The sequence below is a fragment of the Bufo gargarizans genome, chromosome 3 (genome assembly GCF_014858855.1).
Source record: "Bufo gargarizans isolate SCDJY-AF-19 chromosome 3, ASM1485885v1, whole genome shotgun sequence".
Classification (NCBI taxonomy): domain Eukaryota; kingdom Metazoa; phylum Chordata; class Amphibia; order Anura; family Bufonidae; genus Bufo; species Bufo gargarizans.
Window position 1 is genome coordinate 440,891,466 of NC_058082.1, and position 15,807 is coordinate 440,907,272.

Here is a 15,807-nt window from a genome sequence, read left to right on the forward strand (position 1 = left end):
TGCATCAACACATGCAGCATCACAATAAAGTGGCCTGGGGAAATGTGGCGCTAATGTAGTGGTACAGCCTGATGCATCTCCCAGCAGCCCACACTCTTTCTCTAGCAGTCAAGGCTCCACCACCTCAGCAGAAGGAAGCTGTGTTTCCTTCCCATCATCTACTGGTCCTTATGCTCCTCCTCCTCGTCACATGTTTTACAAGCAAATGACCATTGAGGCGATTGCAAAGAAACAACAGTATGAGAGCACTCATCCAACGGTGCAAAAGCTGAATGTGCTCCTTGCCAAGTTGCTGTCCCTCGCACCACATATACCCCAAAGGGCATAAGAGGGAGATAAAACTTAACTTTTTCTGATATTACTAATAAAATTGGTGCACTGCACCAGATAATGAGTGAGGGGCACACTTTTTCTCCTTTAACTTCAGGTCCACCAAACCCAGGGTGGCCCCTCTACTTACCTACAGTATATACAGGTCCTTCTCAAAAAATTTGCATATTGTGATAAAGTTCATTATTTTCTGTAATGTACTGATAAACATTAGACTTTCATATATTTTAGATTGATTACACACAAACTGAAGTAGTTCAAGCCTTTTATTGTTTTAATATTGATGATTTTGGCATACAGCTCATGAAAACCCAAAATTCCTTATCTCAAAAAAATTTCATATTTAATCCGACCAATAAAAGAAAAGTGTTTTTAATACAAAAAAAGTCAACCTTCAAATAATTATGTTCAGTTATGCACTCAATACTTGGTTGGGAATCCTTTTGCAGAAATGACTGCTTCAATGCGGCGTGGCATGGAGGCAATCAGCCTGTGGCACTGCTGAGGTGTTATCAAGGCCCAGGATGCTTCGATAGCGGCCTTAAGCTCATCCAGAGTGTTGGGTCTTGCGTCTCTCAGCTTTCTCTTCCCAATATCCCACAGATTCTCTATGGGGTTCAGGTCAGGAGAGTTGGCAGGCCAATTGAGAAAAGTAATACCATGGTCAGTAAACCATTTACCAGTGGTTTTGGCACTGTGAGCAGGTGCCAGGTCGTGCTGAAAAATGAAATCTTCATCTCCATAAAGCTTTTCAGCAGATGAAAGCATGAAGTGCTCCAAAATCTCCTGATAGCTAGCTGCATTGACCCTGCCCTTGATAAAACACAGTGGACCAAAACCAGCAGCTTGACATGGCACCCCAGACCATCACTGACTGTGGGTACTTGACATTGGACTTCAGGAATTTTGGCATTTCCCTCTCCCCAGTCTTCCTCCAGACTCTAGCACCTTGATTTCCGAATGACATGCAAAATTTGCTTTCATCCGAAAAAAGTACTTTGGACCACTGAGCAACAGTCCAGTGCTGCTTCTCTGTAGCCCAGGTCAGGCGCTTCTGCCGCTGTTTCTGGTTCAAAAGTGGCTTGACCTGGGGAATGCGGCACCTGTCGCCCATTTCCTGGACACACCTGTACACGGTGGCTCTGGATGTTTCTACTCCAGACTCAGTCCACTGCTTCCGCAGGTCCCCCAAGGTCTGGAATCGGTCCTTCTCCACAATCTTCCTCAGGGTCCGGTCACCTCTTCTCGTTGTGCAGCGTTTTCTGAGGTGCCTTGATACAGCACTCTGGGAACAGCCTATTCGTTCAGAAATTTCTTTCTGTGTCTTACCCTCTTGCTTGAGGGTGTCAATGATGGCCTTCTGGACAGCAGTCAGGTCGGCAGTCTTACCCATGATTGCGGTTTTGAGTAATGAACCAGGCTGGGAGTTTTTAAAAGCCTCAGGAATCTTTTGCAGGTGTTTAGAGTTAATTAGTTGATTCCGATGATTAGGTTAATAGCTCGTTTAGAGAACCTTTTCATGATATGCAAATTTTTTGAGATAGGAATTTGGGGTTTTCATTAGCTGTATGCCAAAATCATCAATATTAAAACAATAAAAGGCTTGAACTACTTCAGTTGGTGTGTAATGAATCTAAAATATATGAAAGTCTAATGTTTATCAGTACATTACAGAAAATAATGAACTTTATCACAATATGCTAATTTTTTTTTTAGAAGGACCTGTATACATACTTTTTGTATTTTCCACTGGGTCATTGCCTGACAGGCTTGACTCGGGATTATATACTCTATATACCCTGCATTTGAATTTTGGAGGATACCCTAATTTTTTTAATGTTTCTCCTGACGAGTTATCAGACGAAACGTGGCACGTCGGAATATGTTTACAGGGTTTGTTAGGGATACCGCCCGGGTTTAGGGTCAGGTATCTGGACGGGGTCGCCCCTTTCGGGGGTGAGTGCTCTGTATAGATAGGCAGGGTATTTCTCGCCCCTTTCCCTCATCTAGGGTTTATTAGGGTCAGTGGTTTCAGTTGCCTATCTCATACAGGAGTTCACTAGCCACCTGAATACGCAGTGGAACCACATGTTTCCCTGCTGAGGCACTTCAAGTTTGGTTAGAACTTTCCAATTTTTACATTGCAACGTGATTTGTGCCCCAATATTGATCACCCACTGGTTCACTGGGCTTATTACATCGTATTCAAGGGGCTTGTATGGTATTGTATCCTGGTCTTGTTTGTGTTTATTCATTATCTGTTGCAGTGCCTCAATTTTATTAATAATATCAGTAAAAGTTACATTTTATCATCTTCTTATCCTCTTTGGGGTATATGTGGTGTAATTATTCTTTATTGGGAGTCCCATTTGAGAATTTATACATTCTTAGCGTATATAATACAGTCCCTCCCTTTCCATGTGGTCAACTGTGCACGTTTTACAGAACTGATGGCTTGTGCCAAACCAAAGTGGACAGTCTCAAGCCGTCGCTACTTCTCTAAAAAAGCTGTACCACCCCTGCATATGTACGTACAGCAGTTGGACCAGTCCTTGAGCCTGTCTGTGTCTGGTACAGTTCATGGCAATGCCGATGTGTTGAGCTGTAACTATGGTAAAGGACAATATATGTCCTTTTTTACGGCCCACTGGGTAAATGTGGTTCCTACCCAGGCACACCAGCAACTTGGCTAGGTGATGGCAGTGCTGCCTCCACGTTCTTATGCTGTGATTCCCACGCCAATGTCCTCCTCTGCTCCCTCTTCTTGCACCTTGTCCCCAGCCTCCAGTGTAGGCACAGTTCTGAATGGTCCTCCAGCATACTACCTATGCAGAGCATGGCGGTGTCACACTGTCTTTGACAACTGAAGATTGAAACCATGGTCACTAATACAATGGAGGATGCCAGCAGCGGACCACATGTGCCACAAAAAAATCCTACACAATATGGAATAATGTGTGAATTAGACTACGAGAATAAATAAATCACTGCAAAGGTGCACTACAATATATGCAAATGAAAATACAAGGCTTAACCCTCATGCTAGATGTTAAAATAAGACTTTAGCCACCTTTGCAGTGATTTATGTAACTTCGACATTAGCCAGTGGCAGCTCATGATTGACACCTGCAGTTTGCCCAGGCCCTTTGAGGAGACCACTTAATTTGTCTTCAGAACTACGGTATGAATGATGTCATTCCACTCCTTCACTTCCTGGAGCAGATGCTGATAAATTTGTCTGGCCAAGGCACAGGAGAATTGGCATCTACATTTCATGGAACTGTGGGGGCTAAAAAGGCAGAGGAAGAGTATGAGGACTGGGAGGAGGACATTAACGCCCATGAATTGTATACAGAAATACGTGGTTCATCTGCCCAAGCAACATGAGAGGAGCAGGAGGATCTGCAGGGCGATGAGGAGGATCAAGCAGATGATGCAGACGGTCCGTGGCAGTATGCAGTGGAGATACATTTTCAGATGCAGTTGCTATATGGAGCAGGCCAAGGTGACCCTTCAGTTATCTCAATGGATATTTACAGAGCATTTGATAGTGTTGAAAGTGTGTATTTGTGGGATGTTTTGGTTAACTTCGGCTTTCCTCCAGAATTTATCAGGTGGCTGAAGATTTTATATTCTTGTCAAACAACAAGTGTTAAAACAAACCAGGCAGTGTTGGCTTCCTACTAGGCATGTTTGCCTGTTATCTCCTCTATTATTTTTTATTATTATAGAACGCTTGCTATAGCGATTAGGGAAGAAAAGAACATTCATGGCTTTACATTCAGTAACTTATCAGATAAGATATTGCTATACGCAGACAATGTAATATTGTTCTTGAAACAAAATTCAGAATCTTGGATATAGTTTTATCTATTTTGGATAGGTTTTCCACGATTTCAGGGTTAGAAATAAAGAGAAATCAATATTAATGCCTCTAGTAAGGATTTCACCTGTAACTTTTGATCTTAATATGGTCCCTGAAGGGGGGCATTTTAGTTATTTGGAGACAAAAGTGAGTAGGGATCCAGCTCAATGTTGATCTCAATGTCCTGCCGATCATTGCGGATATAAGGATTATAAAGGTATGGATTAAGTTGCCAATGAGTTTTGCAGACAGGGTAGGATTGATAGGAATGGTAGCACTTTTTTTTATATAATTTGGTAAATTCTCCACAGTGCAGCAATGATAAAGTGTTTAGGATTATAGATGGGTTTTTGGGACAATTAGTCTTGAAAGGAAAACCAGCTAGGATATGCTCATCTTTAGGCTTTATGTGAGCAGCACAAATCAGAAGGTGAGTTGGAAATACCTAACTTTAGGCACATCTTTATGGCAGCTCAATTGAATTGTTGTTTTGGGAAGACTTTTTCGGAAGTAATTAGAGATGACTGAATTTATAAAAAATTCTTTTTGGCCGCTCCGGCGAATTTTCAGAAAAAAATTGGTTTGATCTGAATTTATTCGAGGCGAATCGCGTAAAAAAAAAAAGTCTATTTCCTGGCTGCTGAGAGCCTTTATAGTGATGTAGAACACTGTGCCTTGCAGTAAAATGCATAGGGAGTCTGCTGTGGTAGTGAAATAATACTGTGAGTCAGTATGACAAGCAGATGACAGATGTTTCTCTTAGAATCACTTTTTTGGGGCAGTCACAGGGCCAAAACTGACCAAATAACTCAAGTGTGACAGGTCAATGTTAGGGCCAGGTATAAAGAACCGTGCAGAGGCCCAAGATCCTACTAGAGCGTGAAAAAGCACGTGTTACACCAATTCACTGATTCCACATAGATTTCTACAGAACCTGTTCTATTAAACTCTTATACAAGTAGAGCACCCCCAATAGAGTGGAGTGGGTGTCAGCAGTAAGTTTGTGTTGACGTCACTGATTATTTTGCCCTTTCTCTGATCCATCAGAACAATAACCCACAAAAAACAGATCCTATCTGTGGAGCATCTACCTTTAGGCTACTTTCACACTAGCGTTCATGGGTCCGTTCGTGAGCTCCGTTTGAAGGAGCTCACGAGCGGACCCAAACGCCTCCGTCCAGCCCTGATGCAGTCTGAATGGATGCGGATCCGCTCAGACTGCATCAGTCTGGCGGCGTTCAGCCTCCGCTCCGCTCGCCTCCGCACGGACAGGCGGACAGCTGAACGCTGCTTGCAGCGTTCAGCTGTCCGCCTGGCCGTGCGGAGGCGAGCGGATCCGTTCAGACTTACAATGTAAGTCAATGGGAACGGATCCGCTTGAAGATGAGCCCATATGGCTCAATCTTCAAGCGGATCCGTCCCCCATTGACTTTACATTGAAAGTCTGAACGGATCCGCTCAGGCTACTTGCGCACTTGCGCACTTGCGAAATTTTTCTAAGTTATTAATGCAGACGGATCCGTACTGAACGGAGCCTCCGTCTGCATTAATATGATCGGATCCGTTCAGAACGGATCCGATCAAGCGCAAGTGTGAAAGTAGCTTACTCGGTCAGCATTAAACCCCCATGGCTTACAGCCACTGTAAAAAGGGCAATAAAAGACAAAAAAAAAAGGGCATTTAAAAAATTGAAATCTGAGGGGTCAGCTGTAGCTTTTGAAGATTACAGAAGGCTTAATAAAATCTGCAAAAAGGAGATAAAATTAGCAAAAATACAAAACGAACAGTAGGTGGCAAAAGAGAGCAAAACAAATCCCCACATTTTTGGAAAATATATAAATATTAAAAAACCAAGGTCTGAGCAGGTAGGTCTCCTAAATAATGGTAAAGGGGTTGGTAGTCACTAAAGATAAGGAAAAGGCAGAGTTACTAAATGGGTTTTTTAGCTCTGTATATACAAAAGAAGAGAAAGGAGATGATATCTGTGGTGCTGGGGCTGTTAGTACATCCAGTAATATACTCAATTGGCTATCTGTATATATGGTCCAAGATAAGTTAAAGAGGACCTTTCATTGGTATGTAGTGTGTGATATAAATATCTATACCTGTGGGGTACCCCCCACTGTGCAATCACAGCACAGAGCGTCACAGTCAGGGAGTTTTTTTTCTTTCCTCAGAACGTGGTCACAGCAGGAGCAGTGGACAGTCTCACATCCTTCTGGGATTTGCGTCCCCACCTATCCCTTGGTTGAACTTGATGGACTTATGTCTTTTTTACCGTATCAACTATGTAACTATGTAACTCTGTAACTAGCATTTGGTCAGTAATCCATCAGTATTGCTAAAGCCAAAAAAACAGGAGTGGATCAAAAACAGAGATGACATGTGAATGGAATATTTGCATTTCTTCTGTGTTTTGTACCCACTCCTGCTTTTGGCTACCAAATCATAAGCCAATTCTGATGCAAAATAGGGACCATGTCATGCTGGCCTTACAGCTGTTACATAGACAGGATCCGTTGTGCGTCTCATTTTTCCTTCCTTCTGACAGATCAGAAGAAGGGTTAAATAAATGATTTTATCAGCCAGGCTGAAAGGCAAAATAGTGGCCCAGTCATGAAGTGGGGAGTGTGGAGGTGGCAGCAGCATCAGAAGGCCACAGAGTGGAACAATGACAGAGTGTGGAGGTGGCAGCAGTAGCATCAGGAGGAGGCCACAGGGTGACACAATGACAGTGTGGAGGTGGCAGAAGCCTCAGGAGACCTGAGTGACCGGTCTCTTTTGTCAAAGTGTTGCTGTGGCATTATGCATCTGATGCATCAGGCATTGGTGGGTGGAAATCCTGGCTGATTCAAACCCAATTCATCTTGACAAAGGTCAGTCTCTCCACATTTTGGGTGGACAGGCGAGTTCTTCTTGGGGTAATTATGGCCTCTGCTGCACTAAACACCCACTCTGACTCCACACTACTGGCCGGGCAGGACAGCTTTTCCAGGGCAAACTCTGCCAGTTGCGGCCACAAATCCAGTTTGGCTGCCTAGTAGTTCAGTGGATCTTCAATGTGGGGTGGCAGGGTGCTGTCCAAGTATGCCACCACCTGCTAGTTCAGTTACTGCTCCAGGTCTAGCTGCTGCTGCTGGTGGGTAGTTTCTTCACTAGGCGGATGAAGAAAGCTGCTCATCGGCAACTCTAGACTCAAGTTGCTGTTGATGGAGCTGAAACTGTTCCTACCCCCCGCAGCCATTGTAGAAGAACGTAAGCACAAAGGGCCCCCCCGGTCAGACTTGCGAGAGGATGGACGATGGTGCAGATACGCAGCGGCCAACTGACTACATAGGATGTCTCTATAGTAGTTCTGCTCCAGTTTTGTGTCTAGTATGCGAAACAGAACAAACTGGATTTGGCATGAAAATCAATGTAAGTCAATGGTGCCTGATCCGTTTTTTTGCTAGCTAACAAAACTGGATCCGGTGCCCATTGACTTGCAATGACTTTCATACTGGATCCGGTTTGTTCAGTTGAGATTTAATACAACCGGATCCGGCTAAAACAGATGCATCCGGATGTATTCAATGGCACAGATCCATTTAATTCCAGTTTTCAGATCCTCTGCCAGATCTAAAAAACGGAATTAACAATGTAAGTGTGAAAAAGGCCTTAGTTTGTGTTTCATATTGCCACTTAGCCCCATTCATTTCAATTGCAATACTAAGGCCTTGGACAAGACTGTATTACGCGACTACCTAAAAACAGAGTTATTCTATATGCCATATGGCAGAAGGGAACGTAACTTTGCGGCACTTGCTGTCCTTTAGCATTCAATTCAGTTTTGGGCTAAGTTCACATGTGATGTTTTTTTTAATTACTGGACAATATTAGTGACTAAACTGTTCTAGTGAACAGGGTCTTATAGGCGTTTATTAAAGAACTGCCCTCGATAGGTAAGCATCAGCTGTTACACCTAATGAGTCTATGTCCTGAGGCTACATGGGGGGTATATAGATCATGATCCATTTATGTTGTAATAAAATATATATTTTTGAATACATTGGGCATTCTTTGGTTGTTTGTATAGCAACATTTTTAGGTTTATATAAGTGAAGGTTTGCCTTCAAATGACATTACAGTAACTGCGTATATCATGTAAAAGAAACATCCACACTATCTATTTACTTAGGGCTCTTTCACACCTGCGTTCTTTTCTTCCGGCATAGAGTTCCGTTGTCGGGGCTCTATGCCGGAAGAATACTGATCAGTTTTATCCTAATGCATTCTGAATGGAGAGAAATCCGTTCAGGATGCATCAGGATGTCTTCAGTTCCGGACCAGAAAGTTTTTTGGCCGGAGAAAATGCTGCGCTTTTTGCTCCGGCCAAAAATCCTGAAGACTTGCCGCAAGGCCGGATCTGGAATTAATGCCCATTGAAAGGCATTGATCCGGATCCGGCCTTAAGCTAAACGTCGTTTCGGCGCATTGCCGGATCCGACGTTTAGCTTTTTCTGAATGGTTACCATGGCTGCCGTCATCCATGCGCATGGGGCGCTCTGACGTCATTCTGGAGCGCCCCGGGAGCCGCACAGATGGTAAGTATACTGCTCCCCACTACTACTATGGCAACCAGGACTTTAATAGCGTCCTGGCTGCCATAGTAACACTGAATGCATTTTGAAGACGGATCGGTCTTCAAATGCTTTCAGTTCACTTGCGTTTTTCCGGATCCGGCGTGTAATTCCGGCAAGTGGAGTACACGCCAGATCCGGACAACGCAAGTGTGAAAGAGGCCTTATTTCAGTTATCTTTACAAGGTTTAACATTTCTTGCAAAGCTGTGCTTTATGCCCGATAAGAAAGTGTCAAATGTGTCATTATAATAGGACGTTAAAATATACATTATATGGCATAATGCACGTAAAACTGGTTAACAGTTTGTCATTTATTGAGCCAATACAAGTATGATTTCCGTTGACCTCATAGTATCCCTAATATGAGATTGACTTGCAAGAATGCTATGTATGATATGAAAGCATTCTTTCTATAAAAATATCTGAAGAATTCCTCTATGGTACTAGACAGTTTTATTGTGTGTACAGTATAGTGTAGCTTTTTTTGTATTTGTAGCAACACTTTCCATGTGACTGAAGACACACATCATAATGGACACAGCACATTGATTTATATGCCCTAAATTAGTCATGGAGTGCCAAAAACCCACTTATATATCGCAAAGTGCCAACACGGCAATGTAACCTGAATGCTACAGTCCAGTATAGTATATCTTCCATGTACTTTATCATTAAGCTATAATAGCCTGCCTACATTCAGTGCGCTGCCTGTGCTGTTCATAGCGCGCTGTGCGCTGATGAATGGCAGGAAAAGTCTAAGACATATTGGTGCACCATAGACTTTTTCCAGGGCGTGGGGCCTTTTTCCAGGGCCTATTGCACCCGTACCATAGGTTTGCCAACACTGCCCTATATGATCCATGCAGAGATGTTGTGATACAAATGTGATACGATTGCATACGAGTGAAAAGGATAATGGTGATTGACACTCAAATAGACATGAAACCCTAGCTAGTATGTGTTAATGGAAAAGTACCGAGGGTATTGGAGTTCAGAAAAACAACGTACATCCGGACGGAACAAGACTTATGATACATTGTTAACAAGATGTTCTGAGCAAGAAAGTAAGTAACTGTGTATAGCCATATGAAGTATCTATGCACTATTATACAAGTATTTATTTTCTGTGCGTGGTCAAGCAAATATGATCACGTGCTGACAGGCCTAGATCACGGGCTCATCTAACCAGGGGCGTTGCTAGGGTCTGAAGACATCCGGGGCACGAGCCCACGTGAAACCACGCCCCATCCCATGAAGCCATGCCCCCATCCCATGAAGCCACATCCCATCCCATGAAGCCACGCCCTCATCGTCACCAAAAAAAAGGGGGGCCTTCACGGTAGTTATTAACCCTTTTCAGCAGTCCCCCCTTAAGTGAATGGGGGACTGCTGAATGGGGTTAATAACTACAGTGAAGGGCCTAGCCATCTGGGCAACCCCATAGATCATCCATAACAGTGCCATCCATAGCTCCCCCTCCCTCCCCATAACAGTGCCATCCATAGCTCCCCCTCCCTCCCCATAACAGTGCCATCCATAGCTCCCCTCCCTCCCCATAACAGTGCCATCCATAGCTCCCCCTCCCTTCCCATAACAGTGCCATCCATAGCTCCCCCTCCCTCCCCATAACAGTGCCATCCATAGCTCCCCCTCCCTCCCAATAACAGTGCCATCCATAGCTCCCCCTCCCTCCCCATAACAGTGCCATCCATAGCTCCCCCTCCCTCCCCATAACAGTGCCATCCATAGCTCCCCCTCCCTCCCCATAACAGTGCCATCCATAGCTCCCCCTCCCTTCCCATAACAGTGCCATCCATAGCTCCCCCTCCCTTCCCATAACAGTGCCATCCACAGATCCCCCAGCCCTCCCTATAACAGTGCCATCCACAGATCCCCCTCCCTCCCCATAACAGTGCCATCCACAGATCCCCCTCCCTCCCTATAACAGTGCCATCCACAGATCCCCCAGCCTTCCCTATAACAGTGCCATCCACAGATCCCCCTCCCTCCCCATAACAGTGCCATCCATAGCGCCCCCTCCCTCCCCATAACAGTGCCATCCATAGCTCCCTCCCCATAACAGTGCCATCCACAGATCCCCCTCCCTCCCCATAACAGTGCCATCCACAGATCCCCCCTCCCTTCCCATAACAGTGCCATCCACAGATCCCCCAGCCCTCCCTATAACAGTGCCATCCACAGATCCCCCTCCCTTCCTATAACAGTGCCATCCACAGATCCCCCTCCCTTCCTATAACAGTGCCATCCACAGATCCCCCAGCCCTCCCTATAACAGTGCCATCCACAGATCCCCCTCCCTCCCCATAACAGTGCCATCCATAGCTCCCCCTCCCTCCCCATAACAGTGCCATCCATAGCTCCCCCTCCCTCCCCATAACAGTGCCATCCATAGCTCCCCCTCTCTTCCCATAACAGTGCCATCCACAGATCCCCCTCCCTCCCCATAACAGTGCCATCCACAGATCCCCCTCCCTTCCTATAACAGTGCCATCCACAGATCCCCCAGCCCTCCCTATAACAGTGCCATCCACAGATCCCCCTCCCTCCACATAACAGTGCCATCCACCACAGATCCCCCTCCCCTCAACATTATTTTAAGTTGTAATCCTTTAACTTAATTTGCTGATAGTGATGTTGAATGATTTACTCAGTCAGAGAGTGTCCCACAGCTAGTCAGCTCCAGCCTCCAGGCAGTGCGGGCGGTGCTCACTCACTGACGTCACACGCCTGCGTCGCCTAGTGGGAGGAGCAGGCACCTGACGTCAGTGAGCAAGCACCGCCCCCCACTGCCTGCTGTTACCGGCGGAGGAGGAGCTGCAGTAGGAATTACCTGCGGGCTGCAGCATCTTCGGATAATCTTTCAAGTTAAGTCTGCAATTGCACTCTGCAGGTCCAGGATTAGGACATGAACGGTGGGGCCGGTGTAGCGCAGGAGAGTCAATGCGCCGGCCCTGCCAGCAATACATTCGGGGCACTGGTCAAAACATCTGGGGCTCAAGCCCCGAATGTTTTGACCTAACGACGCCCCTGCATCTAACTATACCTGGTATAAAATAGAGGGTTTCCAAGGGTAATTTTCTGGATTGGTTAAAGATTCGGCAGACGTTCCTTGCGCTGTTCCCAAATTCTTCCCCTTGCTGATTGTTGAAATCCCTCAACCTGTGGGCAACAGGTGATGCTACAATATCTGGTGATGTATTGATGCTTTACTTATTTACTCATGATAGTCAAGATAACTGTAGTTTTTTAATTACGATAATTCTTATTGTCAACCATAATTTTATTATCATTTATCATAAATAAAGTAATTGTTTTGCTTTAACTCACTTAAGGTCCTAGTCTGTGTGCTAGTGAGCGCTCCATAGTAGTGTTAGCAATAGTGATGGACGAACATCGGCTGGGACATTTCACGAACGTGTGTTCGCGATCAAATGTTTGCGAACTGCGCGTTCTCGGCGGGCCCCATTGACTTTAATGGCAGGCGAACCTGAAAAACCTTCAGGCCATATTTGCAGCCACCAAATACTTACCAGAGGTGCACAAATAGCCCCACAACATGGACAGTGACATAACAGAGCGGGATCATTGGCAAACATTCCCACAAAAAATATGTATTTTAATCACGGGCCATTTTTATGCGTCTTAAAGGGAAACTCTCAAAAATGTGCCCTGCTGGAGCCTAGAATTTTTTTATTTTAGGCCAATTGAGTACAGTCCCCAACAATTAAACATTCACCTGACAGAAAAGAACTTGTAATGATGTGGCTGGAGGTACATTAGGCGGTCACTAGATAAAAATGTTACTGTAGGACACTGGAGTACAGGTCCCAAAAATTAGGCATTCACCTGACAGAAAATAAATTGTGATGATGTGGCTGGAGGTACATTAGGCGGTCACTGGATCAAAATGTTACTGTAGGCCAGTACAGGCCCCAAAAATTTGACATTCACCTGACAGAAAATAACTTATGATGATGTGGCTGGAGGTAAATTAGGCGGTCACTGTAAACAAATTTTACTGTAGGCCACAGGAGTACAGGCCCCAGAAATTAGGCATTCACCTGACAGAAAAGAACTTGTGATAATGTGGCTGCAGGTACATTTGGAGGTCACTGGATAAAAATGTTACAGTCGGCCAGTACAGGCCCCAAAAATTAGGCATTCACCTGACAGAAAAGGTCTTTTATGCCGCTGTTTATACATAAGACGGCATGTTGCTGTTGGAGCAGCCTATCAAGCATATACAAGGTGGAGTTTCAGCACGTCGAGCTGTCACAAATCAGACGTCTATGGACTGTGAAGGCTGCACACAGCGTGACCTCACGCTGTGTGCAGCCTTCACAGCCGACAGCCGAGGACCAGGGAGGAGAGAGAGAGCGCCAGTGGTGAGGAGCGGCGGCGTCCAGGAGCAGGAGAGGTAATTTGTTTATTTATTTTATTTGCGCTGTTGGCTGGTGGCTGATAAATGAGGCTGGGGGGCTGATACATGAGGCTGGGGGCTGATTCATGAGGCTGGGGCTGATAATGAGGCTGGGGGGCAGACACATGAGGCGGGGGGCTGATACATTAGGCTGGGGGCTGATACATGAGGCTTGGGGGCTGATATATGGCATTGGGGGGATGATATATGGCATTGGGAGGCTGATATATGAGGCTGGGGGGCTGATATATGGCATAGGGGGCTAATATAGGGCATGGGTGGCTGATATATGGCATTGGGGGTCTGATAGGAGGTCTGATTGAGTGTTTTATTAACATTGGGGGTCTGATTGGGGCTGTCAGCTGAGGTCTGATTAACATTGGGGGTCTGATTGGTGGTCTTACCTGAGGTGTAATGGAAAATATTTTTTCTTAATGTCCTCTTCTAGATGCGTCTTATAGGTCAAAAAATACTTGATCGCTCCTCCTCCCGACCTTCCCTGCCCTTTGCGTACGCCGCACGCCGTGACATCACGCGGAGGTACTGCAATGCTAGGGTGAGCCGAGCCCCGGTCTCCTTCCTAAACTGCAGAGTAGTGCCCACTTCCAGCCCTGAGCCCAGCTGCACAGAGCACTGATCCAGAGTCTGCTGGAGTCTTCAGAACTGTAAGTATTTACAGTAATTCACTGTAAGCTATATTATATATAACTTTTTTTGTGTGTGTGTGTGTTGTTGTGGAGGGTGTGATTGATTGCATGCTAGGGTGTGGGAAGGCGGGATCAGAGGGCCCAAATAAATTCTTGCCCAGGGTCCAATCAATATTAAAGATGGCCCTGGCCCTGCGAGCTCTGCCTGCTTCTCCTTCTTCTCCTCCCTCTCTGCTGGTCTGTCTCTCCCTCTAAACTCCTCTTCCTCTCTTGTGGGTACCCACGTGACGTCCATCAACACATCATCATCATCACCTTCACCACTACTGACATTTGAGATCTCGAAGTAGGCAGCAACAGCGGGGACCTCCCTCCTTGGGCTGATCTGGGTACTGTTGTCAGACCGCTGGGTGGTGGCCATTGCTACCTCCTCTTCCTCATTCGATGTCAAGAATGGCATTGCATCGGTATGGTCTTGGAATGGATGGGAAAATAATTCCTCTGACTCGATTGAAGGGGCTATGGTGGTGGTGGTGGTGTCTTTGGGGGTGCACACAGCAGAGAGTGAGGAGGGTGCAGAAGGCGAAGGCTGAATGAGTTCAACCAACTCTGGTGCATCCTTTGAAGTAATCGCACGCACCTTCTCCAACTTCCCACTTAGGAACCGGCCTGGTGCTCCTGCCCGACCCCTACCACCCCTGCGGAACTGCCTGCCTCTTCCTCTGCTTGTCATTTTCAAAATGACCCTGTGCCTAAGTCCCTAGAGAAGAACAGTATTTGTGGAAGCAGGTATATTGCAGGCCTCAATCAATATTTGGTGGAAACAGGTATATCAAACCTCTAATCAGTATTTTGTGGAAGCAGGTATATCGCAGGCCTCAATCAATATTTTGTGGAAGCAGGTATATTAAACTCCTTAATCAGTAGTTTCTGGAAGCAGGTATATCGCAGGCCTCAATCAATATTTTGTGGAAGCAGTTATATCAAACCCCATAATCAGTATTTTGTGGAAGCAGGTATATCGGAGGCATCAATCAATGTTTTGTGGAAGCAGGTAAATCAAACTCCTTAAACAGTATTTTGTGGAAGCAGGTATCTCACAGGCCTAAATGAATATTTGGTGGAAGCAGGTATATCAATCCCCTTAATAAGTATTTTGTGGAAGCAGGTATATCGCAGATCTTTAATCAGTATTTTTTGGAAGCAGGAATATCAATCCCCTTAATCACTATTTTGTGGAACCAGGGTTCTCCCAAGCCTCAATCAATATTTGGTGGAAGCAGGTATATCAATCCCCTTAATCAGTATTTTGTGGAAGCAGGTATATCGCATCCCTCAATCAGTATTTTGTGGAAGCAGGTATATCAATCCCCTGAATCAGTATTTTGTGAAAGCAGGTATATCGCAGGTCTCAATCAATATTTGGTGGAAGCAGATATATCAAACCCCTTAATCAGTATTTTGTGGAAGCAGGTATCTCATAGGCCTCAATCAATATTTGGTGGAAGTAGGTATATCAAACCCCTTAATCAGTATTTTGTGGAAGCAGGTATCTCCCAAGCCTCAATCAATATTTGTTAGAAGCAGGTATATCAATCCCCTTAATCAGTATTTTGTGGAAGCAGGTATATCGCAGCCCTCAATCAGTATTTTGTGGAAGCAGGTATATCAATCCCCTGAATCAGTATTTTGTGGAAGCAGGTATATCGCAGGCCTCAATCAATATTTTGTGGAAGCAGGTATATCGCAGGCTTCAATCAATATTTTGTGGAAGCAGTTATATCAAACCCCTTAATCAGCATTTTGTGGAAGTAGGTATATCGGAGGCATCAATCAATGTTTTGTGGAAGCAGGTATATCAAACTCCTTAATTAGTATTTTGTGGAAGCACGTATCTCGCAGG